The sequence below is a fragment of the Nothobranchius furzeri genome, chromosome 10 (genome assembly GCF_043380555.1).
Source record: "Nothobranchius furzeri strain GRZ-AD chromosome 10, NfurGRZ-RIMD1, whole genome shotgun sequence".
In the NCBI taxonomy this organism is placed as follows: domain Eukaryota; kingdom Metazoa; phylum Chordata; class Actinopteri; order Cyprinodontiformes; family Nothobranchiidae; genus Nothobranchius; species Nothobranchius furzeri.
In genome coordinates, this window is record NC_091750.1 from 61996270 (window position 1) to 62010323 (window position 14054).

Consider the following 14054-nt stretch of genomic DNA (forward strand, 5'->3'; position numbering starts at 1 on the left):
TAATCTGCACTGGTTTTGACAGTTATGGCATTCTTCAAACTATAATAATAAAATAAAGTGAAAAGATATTTACAATTGATTACTTCAAGTTCCTACTCAGGGGTGGACCGTTAAAGCGCCCGAGCGCCAATGGCGCTAAATTTTCTCGTCGGGCGGTAAATACTTGACGACTTACCGCCCGGGTGGCGCCCAAGCTTTATTTGTCATTTACACACCGGCTTTCGCCTATGGCCCCGCCCTGTAGGAAGCCGCAGTTTTCGTTTCGCGCGCGTGAACCTGCGCGCCTCTAGCCACCTACTGCACTTGTACGATCCGTGCACGTACTGCACGATTAGTTATAGTCACGTGAACTATAAGTTCACTATTAAAGACGGAAGTGGAACCACGCTAGAAACACACAAGCACGCAGGAAGATCGCACCACCACAGGGATGGGATTTCTTGATGAAATCTCCGGCAAAACGCTTTAAAACTGGTTAAGAGAAGCGAGACAGTTCGAAACGGTATGAAGCAGAGACGCGTGTGCGTAGGTAAAATGATTCTTGGCGGTTTAAAGAAGATGGGAGGCGCAGAGAATGGCCGTGTTCGAGTTGAGCAGCGCCTCGCCTGGAAAACAGACGAGAGCAGACGGAAGCAGCAGGGGGAGTGGCTGAAAGCCGGCGTTTCGCCGGGGACACACCGGCAGCGGAAGCGCCCGAAGCGAATCGCTCACGAAGTCCGGACGCTCCTCAGTTCAGATCAGACGCGCCCCATTCGAGGCGCGCCTCGGCTCCGCTGTGGTTTTTCTTTTAACTACCTGGTGTCCTCAATTTCCTCAGCTCTTTTCCTCTACGTGTGTGTGTGTGTGTGTGTGTGTGTGTGTGTGTGTGTGTGTGTGTGTGTGTGTGTGTGTGTGTGTGTGTGTGTGTGTGAGGAGAGGAGAGGAGAGGAGAGGAGAGGAGAGGAGAGGAGAGGAGAGAGACTATGGTGTGAAACAGTTGTTTCTGCCAGTTGAATCTCTTGGACTTCCCTGTATGTGTAGCTCGGGGGTGACTATGGATGAAGATATTGCGTTAGCGTTCACACTTGTTCAATTTTCAATTTTAATTCTGGTGCCTGTTAGCAGCTGAAACACATCCTCACGTGCTTGTGGATGTCATATATTGTATATGAAAACATGACTGTAATAATAAGTAAAGGTTAGCAGCTGTAGGTTTAGTGTGCTCATAGGAAACGTGACAAAAGAAAACAAAACACATTTCTCTATGGCCTATATTGTTGTCATCATCAACGTTACATGATTTACAGAATACATGTGACCAACTAACATTTCATGTTCTACCACCGGATGTTTGGATCAAAATATGAACCAATCAGATCTTAGATCAGGTGAGAGCCAGGTGTTTCCCGTCATCCCCTAGGTTTTGCAGCCGGTGGAGAGCAACTGCAGCGGCTTGGCTCCAAAATCTGCGGCCGCCTTGATCTCACGAGGTTATCGTTGCCTACGTATGCATGACGTCAGAGCAAGTCGACGTCAATTCCGACACAAATCTAACCGGCATGCACCGCTCGCCGATCACCGCTGGTCTAATCTGCGCAGAACTAGCTCATCTCGAACACAGTCAATGGCTCGAATACAGCAAAGCGGAGTTGGTGATGTACTGAGTTGTATGCCGGAAGTATGCGATGCCAAAATCGTGTTTTGTTGAGGGAACAAACAAATTCAAACTTGAATACGTTATTATGTTTGTGAATGTGTACAAAATAAAGGTTTATTACATTTAAAACGGTTCAGTTGTTATTTTGACTCATTTTGGCAGCTGACCAGCGGGGCCGGTAGATTCTTGGCAGGGCCGGTAAATATTCAGAGTTACCGGCCCGGCTGGCCGGTTGGTTTTGAAGTTAATGTCCACCCCTGCTACTATTTACATTTTATGCATCGATACTGTAAATGGCTGTTTCACTAGATTCCTGTCAATACACACACCCATAGAAAAGTAGATATCACTTTTTAAAACACAGAATTTAATTTCCATGTTTTACTTATTTTACACTAAATTTGTGCCTCTGCTATCATATCAGTATTAGAGTAGTGACGATACTAAAATTTCAAACTCGATTCGATACTGGGGGAAAAACTAGATACTCAATTTCGATACTATTTAAAAACACCAATTTATTGAACAAGTTTAGTCAAAACATAACATTCCTCAATTTATATTGCAAAAATTAAATGTTAAGAATTAAGTGTATAAAGTGCTTAAACCACCACGATAAGGTGACGGTTCAAGGAGGAGTTTGAGTGCCCTAATGATCCTAGGAGCTATGTTGTCTGGGGCACTTAGTGCCCCTGGTAGGGTCTCACATGACAAATTGGTCTTAGGTGAAGGGTGAGACAAAGAACGGTTCGAAGGATCTTTCATGGCGGTTAAAACGAAGAGTCGGAGTACCCGGCCCGGAGGGTTACCGGGGTCCCACCCTGGAGCCAGGCCTGGGGTTGGGGCCCGTGAGCGAGCGCCTGGTGGCCGGGCTTTCGCCCATGGGGCCCGGCCGGGCCCAGCCCGAACCGGATACATGGGCTCGTCCAACTGTGGACCCACCACCCGCAGGAGGAACATGAAGGGTCCGGTGCAATGTGAATCGGGTGGCAGACCAAGGCGGGAGCCTTGGCGGTCCAATCCCCGGACAAGAAAACTAGTTTTTGGGACATGGAACGTCACCTCGCTGGCGGGGAAGGAGCCGGAGCTTGTGGCAGAGGTTGAGCGGTACCGGCTAGATATAGTCGGACTCACCTCGACACATTGCATTGGCTCTGGAACCCGAGACCTGGAGAGGGGTTGGTCACTCTACTTTGCTGGAGTTGCTCCGGGTGAGAGGCGGAGGGCTGGGGTTGGCTTTTTGTTAGCCCCGAGACTCTCTGCCTGTGTGTTGGGGTTTACCCCGGGGGACAAGAGGATAGCTTCCTTGCGCCTTCGGGTCGGGGAACGGGTCCTGACTGTTGTTTGTGCTTATGGGCCAAATATCAGTTCAGAGTACCCACCCTTTTTGGAGTCCCTGGGACGAGTGCTAGATAGTGCTCCATCAGGGGACTCCATTGTCCTGCTGGGGGACTTCAATGCTCACGTGGGCAATGACAGCTTGACCTGGAGGGGTGTGATTGGGAGGAACGGCCCACCTGATCAGAACTCGAGCGGTGTTTTGTTATTGGACTTCTGTGCAAGCCGCAGTTTGGCCATAACGAACACCATGTTCGAACATAAGGATGCCCACCGGTACACTTGGTACCAGGGCAGCCTAGGTCACAGGTCGATGATAGATTTTGTAGTCGTATCATCTGACCTGCGGCCGTATGTTTTGGACACCCGAGTGAAGAGAGGGGCGGAGCTGTCAACTGATCACCACCTGGTGGTGAGTTGGATCAGATGGCAAGGGAACATGCCGCGTAGACCTGGCAGACCCAAACGCATAGTGAGGGTCTGCTGGGAACGCCTGGCAGAAGAACCTGTCAAGACGGTCTTCAACTCCCACCTCCGGCAGAGCTTTGACCACGTCCCGAGAGCAGTGGGGGACATTGAGTCCGAGTGGGCCTTGTTCCACTCTGCGATTGTCGAGGCGGCTATTGCTAGCTGTGGTCGTAAGGTGGCCGGTGCCAGTCGTGGTGGCAACCCCCGTACCCGCTGGTGGACACCAGAGGTTCGGGGAGCCGTCAGGCTGAAGAAGGAGGCCTACAGGGCGTGGCTGGTCTGTGGGTCTCCGGAGGCAGCAGACAGGTACCGGATAGCCAAGCGGGGTGCAGCAGTGGCAGTTGCCGAGGCAAAATCTCGGGCGTGGGAGGAGTTTGGTGAGGCCATGGAGAAAGACTATCGATCGGCTCCAAAGAGGTTCTGGCAAACTGTCCGGCGCCTCAGGAGAGGAAGGCAGCAACTCGCTCACACTGTTTACAGTGGGGATGGGGAGCTGCTGACGTCAACTGAGGCTATAGTTGGACGGTGGAAGGAATACTTTGAGGAGCTCCTCAATCCCACCAATGCGCATTCCGAGGAGGAACCAGAGCTGGGAGGCCTGGGGATGGACTGTCCGATCTCGGGGGCAGAAGTTGCTGAGGTAGTCAAACAACTACACAGCGGCGGAGCCCCGGGGGCGGATGAGGTTCGTCCTGGGTATCTCAAGGCTATGGATGTTGTAGGGCTGTCATGGTTGACACGTCTCTACAACATTGCGTGGTCATCGGGGGCAGTTCCTAGGGAGTGGCAGACCGGGGTGGTGGTCCCCATCTTTAAGAAGGGTGACCTGAGGGTGTGTTCCAACTATAGGGGGATCACACTCCTCAGCCTCCCTGGAAAGGTCTACTCCAAGGTACTGGAGAGGAGGGTCCGATCGATAGTTGAATCTCAGATAGAGGAGGAGCAATGTGGTTTTCGTCCTGGCCGTGGAACTGTGGACCAGCTCTATACCCTTGCAAGGGTGATGGAGGGGGCATGGGAGTTTGCCCAACCAATCCACATGTGCTTTGTGGATTTGGAGAAGGCTTATGACCGTGTCCCCAGGGGCACCCTGTGGGGGACGCTCCAGGAGTATGGGGTGGGTGGCTTTCTGTTAAGGGCCATTCAGTCCCTTTACCAGAGGAGCGTGAGTTTGGTCCGCATAGCCGGTAGTAAGTCGGACCTGTTCCCAGTGAGGGTTGGACTCCGCCAGGGCTGCCCTTTGTCACCGGTTCTGTTCATCACTTTTATGGACAGAATTTCTAGACGCAGCCGTGGTGTGGAGTGTGTCGAGTTTGGTGGCAGGAGAATCTCGTCTCTGCTTTTTGCGGATGATGTGGTCCTCCTAGCTTCATCCAGCTCTGACCTTCAGCTCTTGCTGGGTAGGTTCGCGGCCGAATGTGAAGCGGCTGGGATGAGGATCAGCACCTCCAAATCTGAGACCATGGTTCTCGACCGGAAAAGGGTGGCTTGCCACCTCCGGGTCGGGGGAGAGGTCCTACCTCAAGTGGAGGAGTTTAAGTATCTCGGGGTCTTGTTCACGAGTGAGGGTAGGAGGGATCGGGAGATCGACAGGCGGATTGGTTCGGCGTCTGCAGTGATGCGGACGCTGAGCCGATCTGTCGTGGGGAAGAGGGAGCTGAGCCAGAAAGCCAGGCTCTCGATTTACCGGTCGATCTACGTCCCAATCCTCACCTATGGTCATGAGCTTTGGGTAATGACCGAAAGAACGAGATCGCGGATACAAGCGGCCGAAATGAGTTTCCTCCGTAGGGTGGCCGGGCTCAGCCTTAGAGATAGGGTGAGGAGCTCGGACATTCGGGAGGGACTCGGAGTAGAACCGCTGCTCCTCCGGATCGAAAGGAGCCAGTTGAGGTGGTTTGGGCATCTGGTCAGGATGCCTCCTGGACGCCTCCCCGGGGAGGTGTTTCGGGCATGTCCTGCCGGCAGGAGGCCCCCGGGTCGACCCAGGACACGTTGGAGAGGTTACATCTCCAATCTGGTCCGGGAACGCCTTGGGGTCCTGCCGGAGGAGCTGGTGGACAAGGCCGGGGAGAGGACGGCCTGGAGCTCCCTAGTTGGGATGCTGCCCCCGCGACCCGGACCCGGATAAGCGGAGGAAGACGAGACGAGACGAGAGAAGTGCTTAAACCTTTCAAGTATCAGCATTTTTTAAAACGTGCATACAAAAACTGGCGAAAGTTAACACTTTAAATCATGAATTGTCTCACTATATATACACTATTTGCAGAGTGATGTTTTGCTGCTTAAACTCTGTTTAAGGTGCATTTTTGTCATAAGATGTAATGCCATATGTTTTTTCTGTACTCTTGAACAACTCTGTTGGTAGGGCTGTAGCGAAGCCTCGAGACGTCGACGGCTCGATTCTAAAAATTCGTCGACGTCAGATCCGGTAGTCGACGCACCGCGCCCACTTGTTGCATCCCCAGGAGTTTGTAAATAGAGGAGGAATCTGCCTGTTTTTCCTCTAGTTCGCCCTCTTCTCCGCCTTCACTAACATCTCCGCCAAATACCAAAGACCCGGAACAATGTCCGTCCGCTACTAGGTTCCTTTCGTGTTTTGCCCGCCTTCGTCTCCCGGCAACGGACAACAACTTCCGGGGTCAAATGCGCTGCTCCGTCTCTATCGCAGATGCAGAAAATCACCGGGAGCATTTCTCCCTTCATAAAGGAGCTTCTTTCAGACATTAGGAGAGCTGTTTTGGTGGTAGCAGTCTCTCCTCCATGCTGGTCTGTTTGCTGCTGGGTGTTTTTGGTTTATTTAAACTTGGTAACTTGAACATAACATTGGTAAAGCTACTGTTAGCATTTTCGCTAACAGCTTCTTGCGTTTGGATAAGCTGTTACGTTTTGGTTTAGAGTTGATCTTTTTGTGGTGCAGATCTCCCTTTTATTACATTTAGAGTGTTGTGGGTTTTCGGTTTAGTGTAAAATATCACCTTGAGTTTGGTTTAACCACCCAGTTTAGAGTTTGGAACTTTGGAGATTCTTATTTTGGTCCAGAACCCTGTAATCTCTGCCCAGTGGGACATCCCTAGTTATTTGTACTTTTGTTTTAATTCCCCACAGGCAGAATTAGTTTTATTACTCCCAACCTGTGGATGAAAAGATTTGTTTGTTTTTTTGTAGTTGTAAATAAACCTGATCATCATTTTAACTTTTAAATCCCACATTATTGTCCCTTCCTTTTTGCACACGAGCCAAACTCCCCAGGAAGAGTCGTAACATCACTCGCCTCACACACATAAATGACCAAAACAAAGCAGCATGGAGACACTCCGTCTCCAACCACCTCTCAGGCAGCAGCCTGCACTCCCAAGTTCTACACGTCACCAGAACGTAACCAACCAACACAATAAAAGCAGTGTTATACAAAATGGGAGGCCTGTAGTGTTTATTCTCTTACAGAAACAATTAATCAATTTTTTGGAGGAATTTATTAGAGATTTTTTGGTTTTTATTAACTGTGCAATAGAAAAATAATCATTAGATTAATTGTATAAATAGTCATTAGAATAGTCGACTATTCGAAAAAATAATCGTCAGAATAATCGTTTTAAAAATAATCGTTTACCCCCAGCCCTATCTGTTGGTCAATAAAGGGAGAAAACAAATTTCTCCACAGTAGGACAACAGATTGGCGCATGGCAGTGACGTCATTAAAAGCGCCGGTTAGAATAGCCGAGAGTCTGTTTACGCCTAGAAATCCCAGACCCGCTCCAAACGAACAGGGGAATCATGTTAATGATTCCTAACAAAACCTCTCGATATTGAGATGTTTTGGTGCAGATAATGTCTTATTTCGAGGCTGCACCATGGGTGCCTGTCCGCACCCGTTATATGGCTATACACTGTGCGATTCGCCACTGGATCTAAACACCCCAGGGAATCCAAGTAGCACCAAAGTTGTCAGCGTGAGTAAACAAACGTACTGCACGCTAGAAGTTAAGTCCGGGCTGCAATAAACGGGAGTTTTCCTTTAAGCATATAAGCGTGAATATACAACTACGTGTCGGACTTGGTATGCTAATTAAGTTGGGCTGTGAAGCGCCTCCCAAATTCGCTGCTGCCATTGTTAACAAAACTTGGATCGAAGACAACTTGCGTGGGAAATTGCAATGTAGCCATGCAGCGTCTTCTTCTTCTGTTTGTCTGGGAGGCGGAGGCTGCTTTACGGCATCTGGCTGTCGTGCGTGTCGGTGTACTTGAAGAAGGCTGTGTATATGTGAGACTCCATAATATCGATACCACAGGGATGGAATATCTAATTTAGATACCACTTTTAGTATCGATTTATACCGTAAATCCTCTAATAATAGCCTGTATTTAATTAACTGCCGGGTATCATATTTTGGCCGGTGTTGGAGTCGGCGGAGGTGAATAATGGCCGGTTTTTTAATGTGGCCGGGTGGAATGTGGTAAAAAGCAAGTACGGGGTGCGGTTGTGTCATCCGTCTCACCTTTGATTTGCCAGTGATAGAACATGAGGGTAACTTTAACCGTGCGGAGATGAAGAGGAGGCGAAAATTTGATATCAAGTTCAAAGAGAACGTGCTGATTATGCTGCAAAACACTCTGGGGAGCAGTAGCAGGGGTTGTATAAACTAGTCACTAGTCGACTTCACTGCTCTGTAGTGACTTTTTATGCCTGTCATCGACTAGTCGCCGTCACGTGATAATGACCGGCAAGATGCAGTCCACGGAAAAGACAGCAGCCTGCTGTCAGCAGGTGACAAGCTCCTGTGCGTCAGGAGGCAACGCGCTGTGCCAGAGCGTCGGTACTGACACCCGCCGTAAAACGGACATTTAACCAAATTGTGACATTTACCCTCTTGCAATTTAACCTTCCCCTCACCCCATCCTAACCTTAACCAGCTTGTGCATGCAAAGCTCTGATGGTTGACGCGCTCCAGACATCTGCGTCCTGAGCACGGCCACAGTAACATTATCAAATCAGGTGTCGCCACCTCAAAAACTAATTCAACAAGCAATCGATCAAGTCAGCTCATTTCCTTTTATGTTTTCTGTCTTTTATTCTTTTATTTGTGCCAGATGTGTTTCGGTGCTGTGGATCGGGGCACACCACCTGTTTTGTCCTCCGGTGATGCACCTAACTGATGTGGCCGGCGAGCACTCCGCTGTTTTTGCGGTCGGTAGATCTTTTAGAACTGCAGTTCAAAGGTAACTCATAAGGTGAATATGTATGAACCCAGGTAGCAGTTTTTCTTTAGGACTGAGAGGAGATGCAGGAAGATAATAAACAGGCAGGACAGAAAAATAGTCAAATAAAAACAAGTTAGTTTTTGTACCTGGTGGTTGCAACAAACAGACACCACTGAAGGTAATCAGAAGTGAGGAACAGAAAATGAAATAATTATTTTAATGTTTAGAGCAGCAGGAACTCCGAGAGGCTGCAGGCGCATCAGTGAGTTTGCGGCCGCTGCGCGGGGGAGTGGGGAAGAGGGCTGAAGCAGAAACTACCGCTGTTAAAAGAAATGTGTTTAACTTTGAAAATGTGGGCGCACTTTTAATTGTCAAAAACTTCAGCGAACCATTAGTTCATTTTGCTCAAATAGAAATTGAGGCCTGCCTCCAATTCTGGTCCTCCTTCCAATAAAGGCCTGGAGCTTGATGAGCTTGAGTCAAATACAGGCCCGGGCCTGTATTAGAGGATTTACGGTATCTGGGTATTGATTTTTTTGACAACACTAATCAGTATCATATCTAGGGCTGTAGCGAAGCCTCGATAACATGGACGGCTCGATTCTAAAAATTTGTCGATGTCAGATCCGGTAGTCGATGCACCACGCCCACTTGTTGCATCCCCAGGAGTTTGTAAATAGAGGTTTAATCTGTCTGTTTTTCCTTTAGTTCACCATCTTCTCCGCCTTCACTAACATCTCCACCAAATACCGAAGACCCGGAACAATGTCCGTCCGATACTAGATTCCTTTCCTGTTTTGCCTGCCTTCATCTCCCGGCAAAGGACAACAACTTCAGGGTTCAGATGCGCTGCTTCGTCTCTATCGTAGATGTAGAAAATCACCGGGAGCGTTCCTCCCTTCATAAAGGAGCTTCTTTCAGACATTAGGAGAGCTGTTTTTGTGGTAGCAGTCTCTCCTCCGTGCTGGTCTGTTTGGTAGGTATTTTTGGTTTATTTAAACTTGGTAACTTGAACTTAACGTTGGTAAAGCTACTGTTAGCATTTTCACTAATAGCTTCTCGCATTTAGATAAGCTGTTACGTTTTGGTTTAGAGTTAATCTTTTTGTGGCATAGATCTTCCTTTTATTACATTTAGAGTGTTGTGGGGTTTCGGTTTAGTTTAAAATATCACCTTGAGTTTGGTTTAACTGCCCAGTTTAGAGTTTGGACCTTTGGAGATCCTTATTTTGGTCTAGAACCCTGTAGTCTTTGCCCAGTGGGACATCCCAACTTATTTGTACTTTTGTTTTAATTCCCCACAGGCAGAATTAGTTTTATTACTCCCAACCTGTGGATGGAAAGATTTTTTTTTGTAGTTGTAAATAAACCTGATCATCATTTTAACTTTTAAATCCCGTGTTATTTTCCCTTCATTTTTGCACACAAGCCAAACTCCCCAGGAAGGGTTGTAACACCACTCACTTCACGCACATAAGTGACCAAAACAAAGCAGCATAGAGACACTCTGTCTCCAACCACCTCTCAGGCAGCAGCCTGCACTCCCAAGTTCTACACATCACCAGAACATAACCAACCAACACAATAAAAGCAGTGTTATACAAAATGGAAGGCCTGTAGTGTTTATTCTCTTACAGTAACAATTTATCAGTTTTTTGAGGAATTTATTAGATTTTTTGGTTTTTATTAACTGTGCAATAGAAAAATAATCATTAGATTAATTGTCTAAATAGTCATTAGAATAGTCGACTATTCGATAAAATAATCGTCAGAATAATAGTTTTAAAAATAATAGTTTACCCCCAGCAATCATATCAGTAGTACATATATAAAATAATAATCACCAGTCTGTGATAAACACACACACACACACACACACACACGAGAATCCATCACATGACCACAAACTATCAAAAACTGTTTTCTGAAAAGACAACATAATTGTTGCTGCAATAAATTGTTCAGCCTTTGTTCTTGCTAACTGTTCTCCCTTTTGTCTGGTACAAAGACCACTACAAATGATTTAACACTGAAAACAAACCTGAATTTAGGCACTGTACAGGTCAGACTGTGTTTTCACTTTGTTTAATGTTTATTTATCTACTTAAGAAGAAATGAGTTGTCAAATTTAAAGCCTGCATTATAAATGTATTCACGCATCATGACAGTTTTCTGTAGCATCGTTCAAGCTGCAGCAAACACACAAACACAAAGAACAAACACACTCAACATTGGCAGGTTGCCAGATCGTTTGGTTCTGACCTTCTTTTCCACCCCACAGCTGCTGCCAAATTTGAGGCCGTCCCTCCATCGCTGTACGACACTGACACAAGGAGAGCGATCAGCCAATCATGGCAGGCTATTTCCCAAACTCATGTGTGTGTTACCATCCATCAGGCAACATTCCACAAAAGCAGTAGTAAATAATAACAAGGGGGCTAGCTCTACCCCACACTACAGCTTGTCCATGGGCTGCTTTGAGCTCATTACTGGTTTATCACAGTTAAACACATTTACCTCCCTGTGGAGGGTTTCTATCCCACTGCTTCTGCTCTGCCAATTCTGGTCCTTTAAACACAGCTTCAAGCACAACTTTGAAGATCCAAAGAAATTCTCAGTTCCTAATCTGAACAACGACAGATCCGCCCTTCGGTTCGAACTCCAGGGATGATCTTTGGGGAGTGGGTAAGAGCCAACAACAAGAAGGAAGAGTGGACACCAGCTGGCTGCAAGGGTGAACTTAACGACCTCTGTTTGGGCACTCTCAACACGAAAGAAAACTAGCTAGCACTGTTAAAGAGATTGTATTTTCTTGAAATCAAACCAAGCTGAAATTATTTTCAAGGTTTATTTTCAAGAAGGTGCAACCCCCCAATCTAAACATGTGAAGGCTGTCCTAAACAACCACGAGCCAGAGAGGAAAGGTTAACATCAGTCCCACGTTTATACACATGTGATCATGTGGCCATAAATAAAATAGAATTAACCTACAACTCTACTGAATCACTGAATGCTTAATTAAAAAAAACCTATACACACACGCATATATATATATATACTGTTATTAAAAATAGATGGAGACACGTGGAAAACATGCAAGACCAATAACAGCTATAGCAAAATGACTCCTCACATCTTGTAGTTACATTTTATTTAATTGTAGAGTAGCACATAAGCACTGTTACTGTGCTTCATCTACATATAAGTGGACTGACAGAATTGTGCATTCAACACAGTCAGATCACAACAGACAAATAGGAAATAGTGGCAGTAATTGCACTTTTTTCCCCATTCAGAATGTAAAGTAAGGATAAATAGGCAGCTCTAAATAAAAAATTGCCTCCAAAACATTTTTTGAAGCTGTGGTTATATGGTATTTGACAACATCTAATAGCAAATCAAATGGTGTAAGTTACACATAAAAAAACATGACATTCTCTTTGCAGTAGATCTGTATACTCACTCTAGTTTACGGTGGTTTTTATGTAATCAAAATAATGTGTCATGGCCGTATTATCCCATTACCCACAGAGTGTTTTCCCTCCCGTGAATCACTGACAAACCTATAACGTTGATGATTAGCAGTCAAAAACACACAAAGCTGTAAGCGACTTTTAGTATATTATAATGCACTAATTTGATTACTAATGTCATCTTTTCGTGGTGATTTCTCCAAGCATCACCACACAACTCAATAACAATCCATATCGGGTCAGATCACTAAAAAGTAAGCGTGAGCAAAACCAGCTTTAAATTGAGATAAACCGAACATGCAGAAAGTGAATCGCTTTCACGATTACTAAAGGATAAACATCACGCTGTCCAACAACCATTTAGGACGCCAGTTTAACTAGAAAAGACAAAAATGCACCGTACTACATCGTCAGCATCGTCATATCTAAAAATGATGCTAACATGAGATTTAGCCTAATTTAAGGTTATTTGTGAGCGACAGGTTACGAATAGACAAGCGAACATTATGAATGAATGGAGAATACTGATTCACCACCGCAGCATTTAAAGAAGTACGGTCAGTATAATGCTTGACTGACGGTGGCTAACTCAGCTAGCCGGGGTTAGCATGCTCAAGGTAGCATTAGCAGCAGCAATCTCAGTGACAGAGGGCGGACAGATGGCAACGTTGCATGGAACAAAACAGCCCGGATAACAACCGTTACATGGTTCCTACAACCCCGAGCCGAGCCACACCACAAGTCTCGTCACTGCCTGTTCATTCCACTAGAGTCACCGAGCCTAACCAACGAGCTTATATTGTACTGGTCAACCGCGTTTTTGCGCCGCAGAACCAGGTTGAGCAGCGCGGTGGATCGAGCAAAGCAGCCGAGAACACAAGCGACCGAGGCGGGCTGCGCTCCGCCTTTTTAACCGTTTGGAACCAAACGTCTCTACGGGAAAATCCCAACACATACCGATTTATTCGCAGGAGCGATAGGAGATCCTGCCAGTTTAAAACAACGGGTGTGCTTGTTGGTGCCTTTTCTTACCTGTTACCGATGAATAGTGATAAATCGTGTCCTCCTCTGCAGCTCTCTTTCCCCTCCTAGCTCCAAAATGGCGCCAACATGCATAGATTCAGAGCCCATGGGTACAACCCATCCGTGAGTGAGCAGCGCCACCTATAGACGAGTCCACGCAAGTCGTTCTGCTTACATCATGTTTGAATTCAGATTTTTGTAAAATAAAACTGTTTATGAATGGTTTTATAAACAACTCAAACCTTACCTTGTTTAGTGTTTGGGTGTGTAAAAATGATGAAATATTTTATTGAATAAAAGCAACTGCACATTATTTAAATAAGAATACATAGTTTCCTAAAATGTTCAATAGTTTATTATATTTTTCATCAATCTGTTTATTTTTCAGGAGCGCAAAGATGAGCGAAAACCTAAAATTGCACAAAAGATTGTGTATAAATACACTAATAAACCATAGTAGTTTGCCTCGCCTCTGTCAGTGCGCCCCAGGGCAGCTGTGGCTACATTGTTGCTCATCCCCACCAGTGTGTGAATGGATGAACTGTAGTGTAAAGCGCTTTGAAGTCCTTACTGTGAGAGGCGCTATAAGTGCGGGTTGTTTATCATTTAGTTGAACCAAAGTTTTTTATTATTATTCTTTTGAATAAATATAGCTTCGGAAAACAAACACATGTTTTCATTGGTGCAATATATATGTTGCTACTGGTTATTTTCTAAAATCACATTTTAAAAATAACCCTTTATGCATCCTGTAACATTTGTTTTCCTTTTCATAAGTTTATTGGCTACTTCTATTATAATAAACATATGTTTTGTTATTGATTTTAATTTAATAAAAATTAATTTAGAATATTCTACAGAGATTCATTTTCCAACATATTTTCATTGTGTCAAATGGAAGGTGTTTTACAGATG

General features: G+C 45.8%; 1 protein-coding gene across 1 annotated transcript in view; it reads right to left on the reverse strand.

The window, feature by feature from the left end:
• Nucleotides 1-13256, reverse strand: part of pds5b (PDS5 cohesin associated factor B) — a 53531-nt gene extending 40275 nt beyond the window's left edge. Inside the window, exon 1 of the mRNA XM_015961598.3 lies at nt 13149-13256. The gene's annotated coding sequence lies outside the window, so the exon portion shown is untranslated. The remainder of the gene's footprint in view (nt 1-13148) is intronic.
• Between the last annotated feature and the right edge of the window lie 798 nt (nt 13257-14054).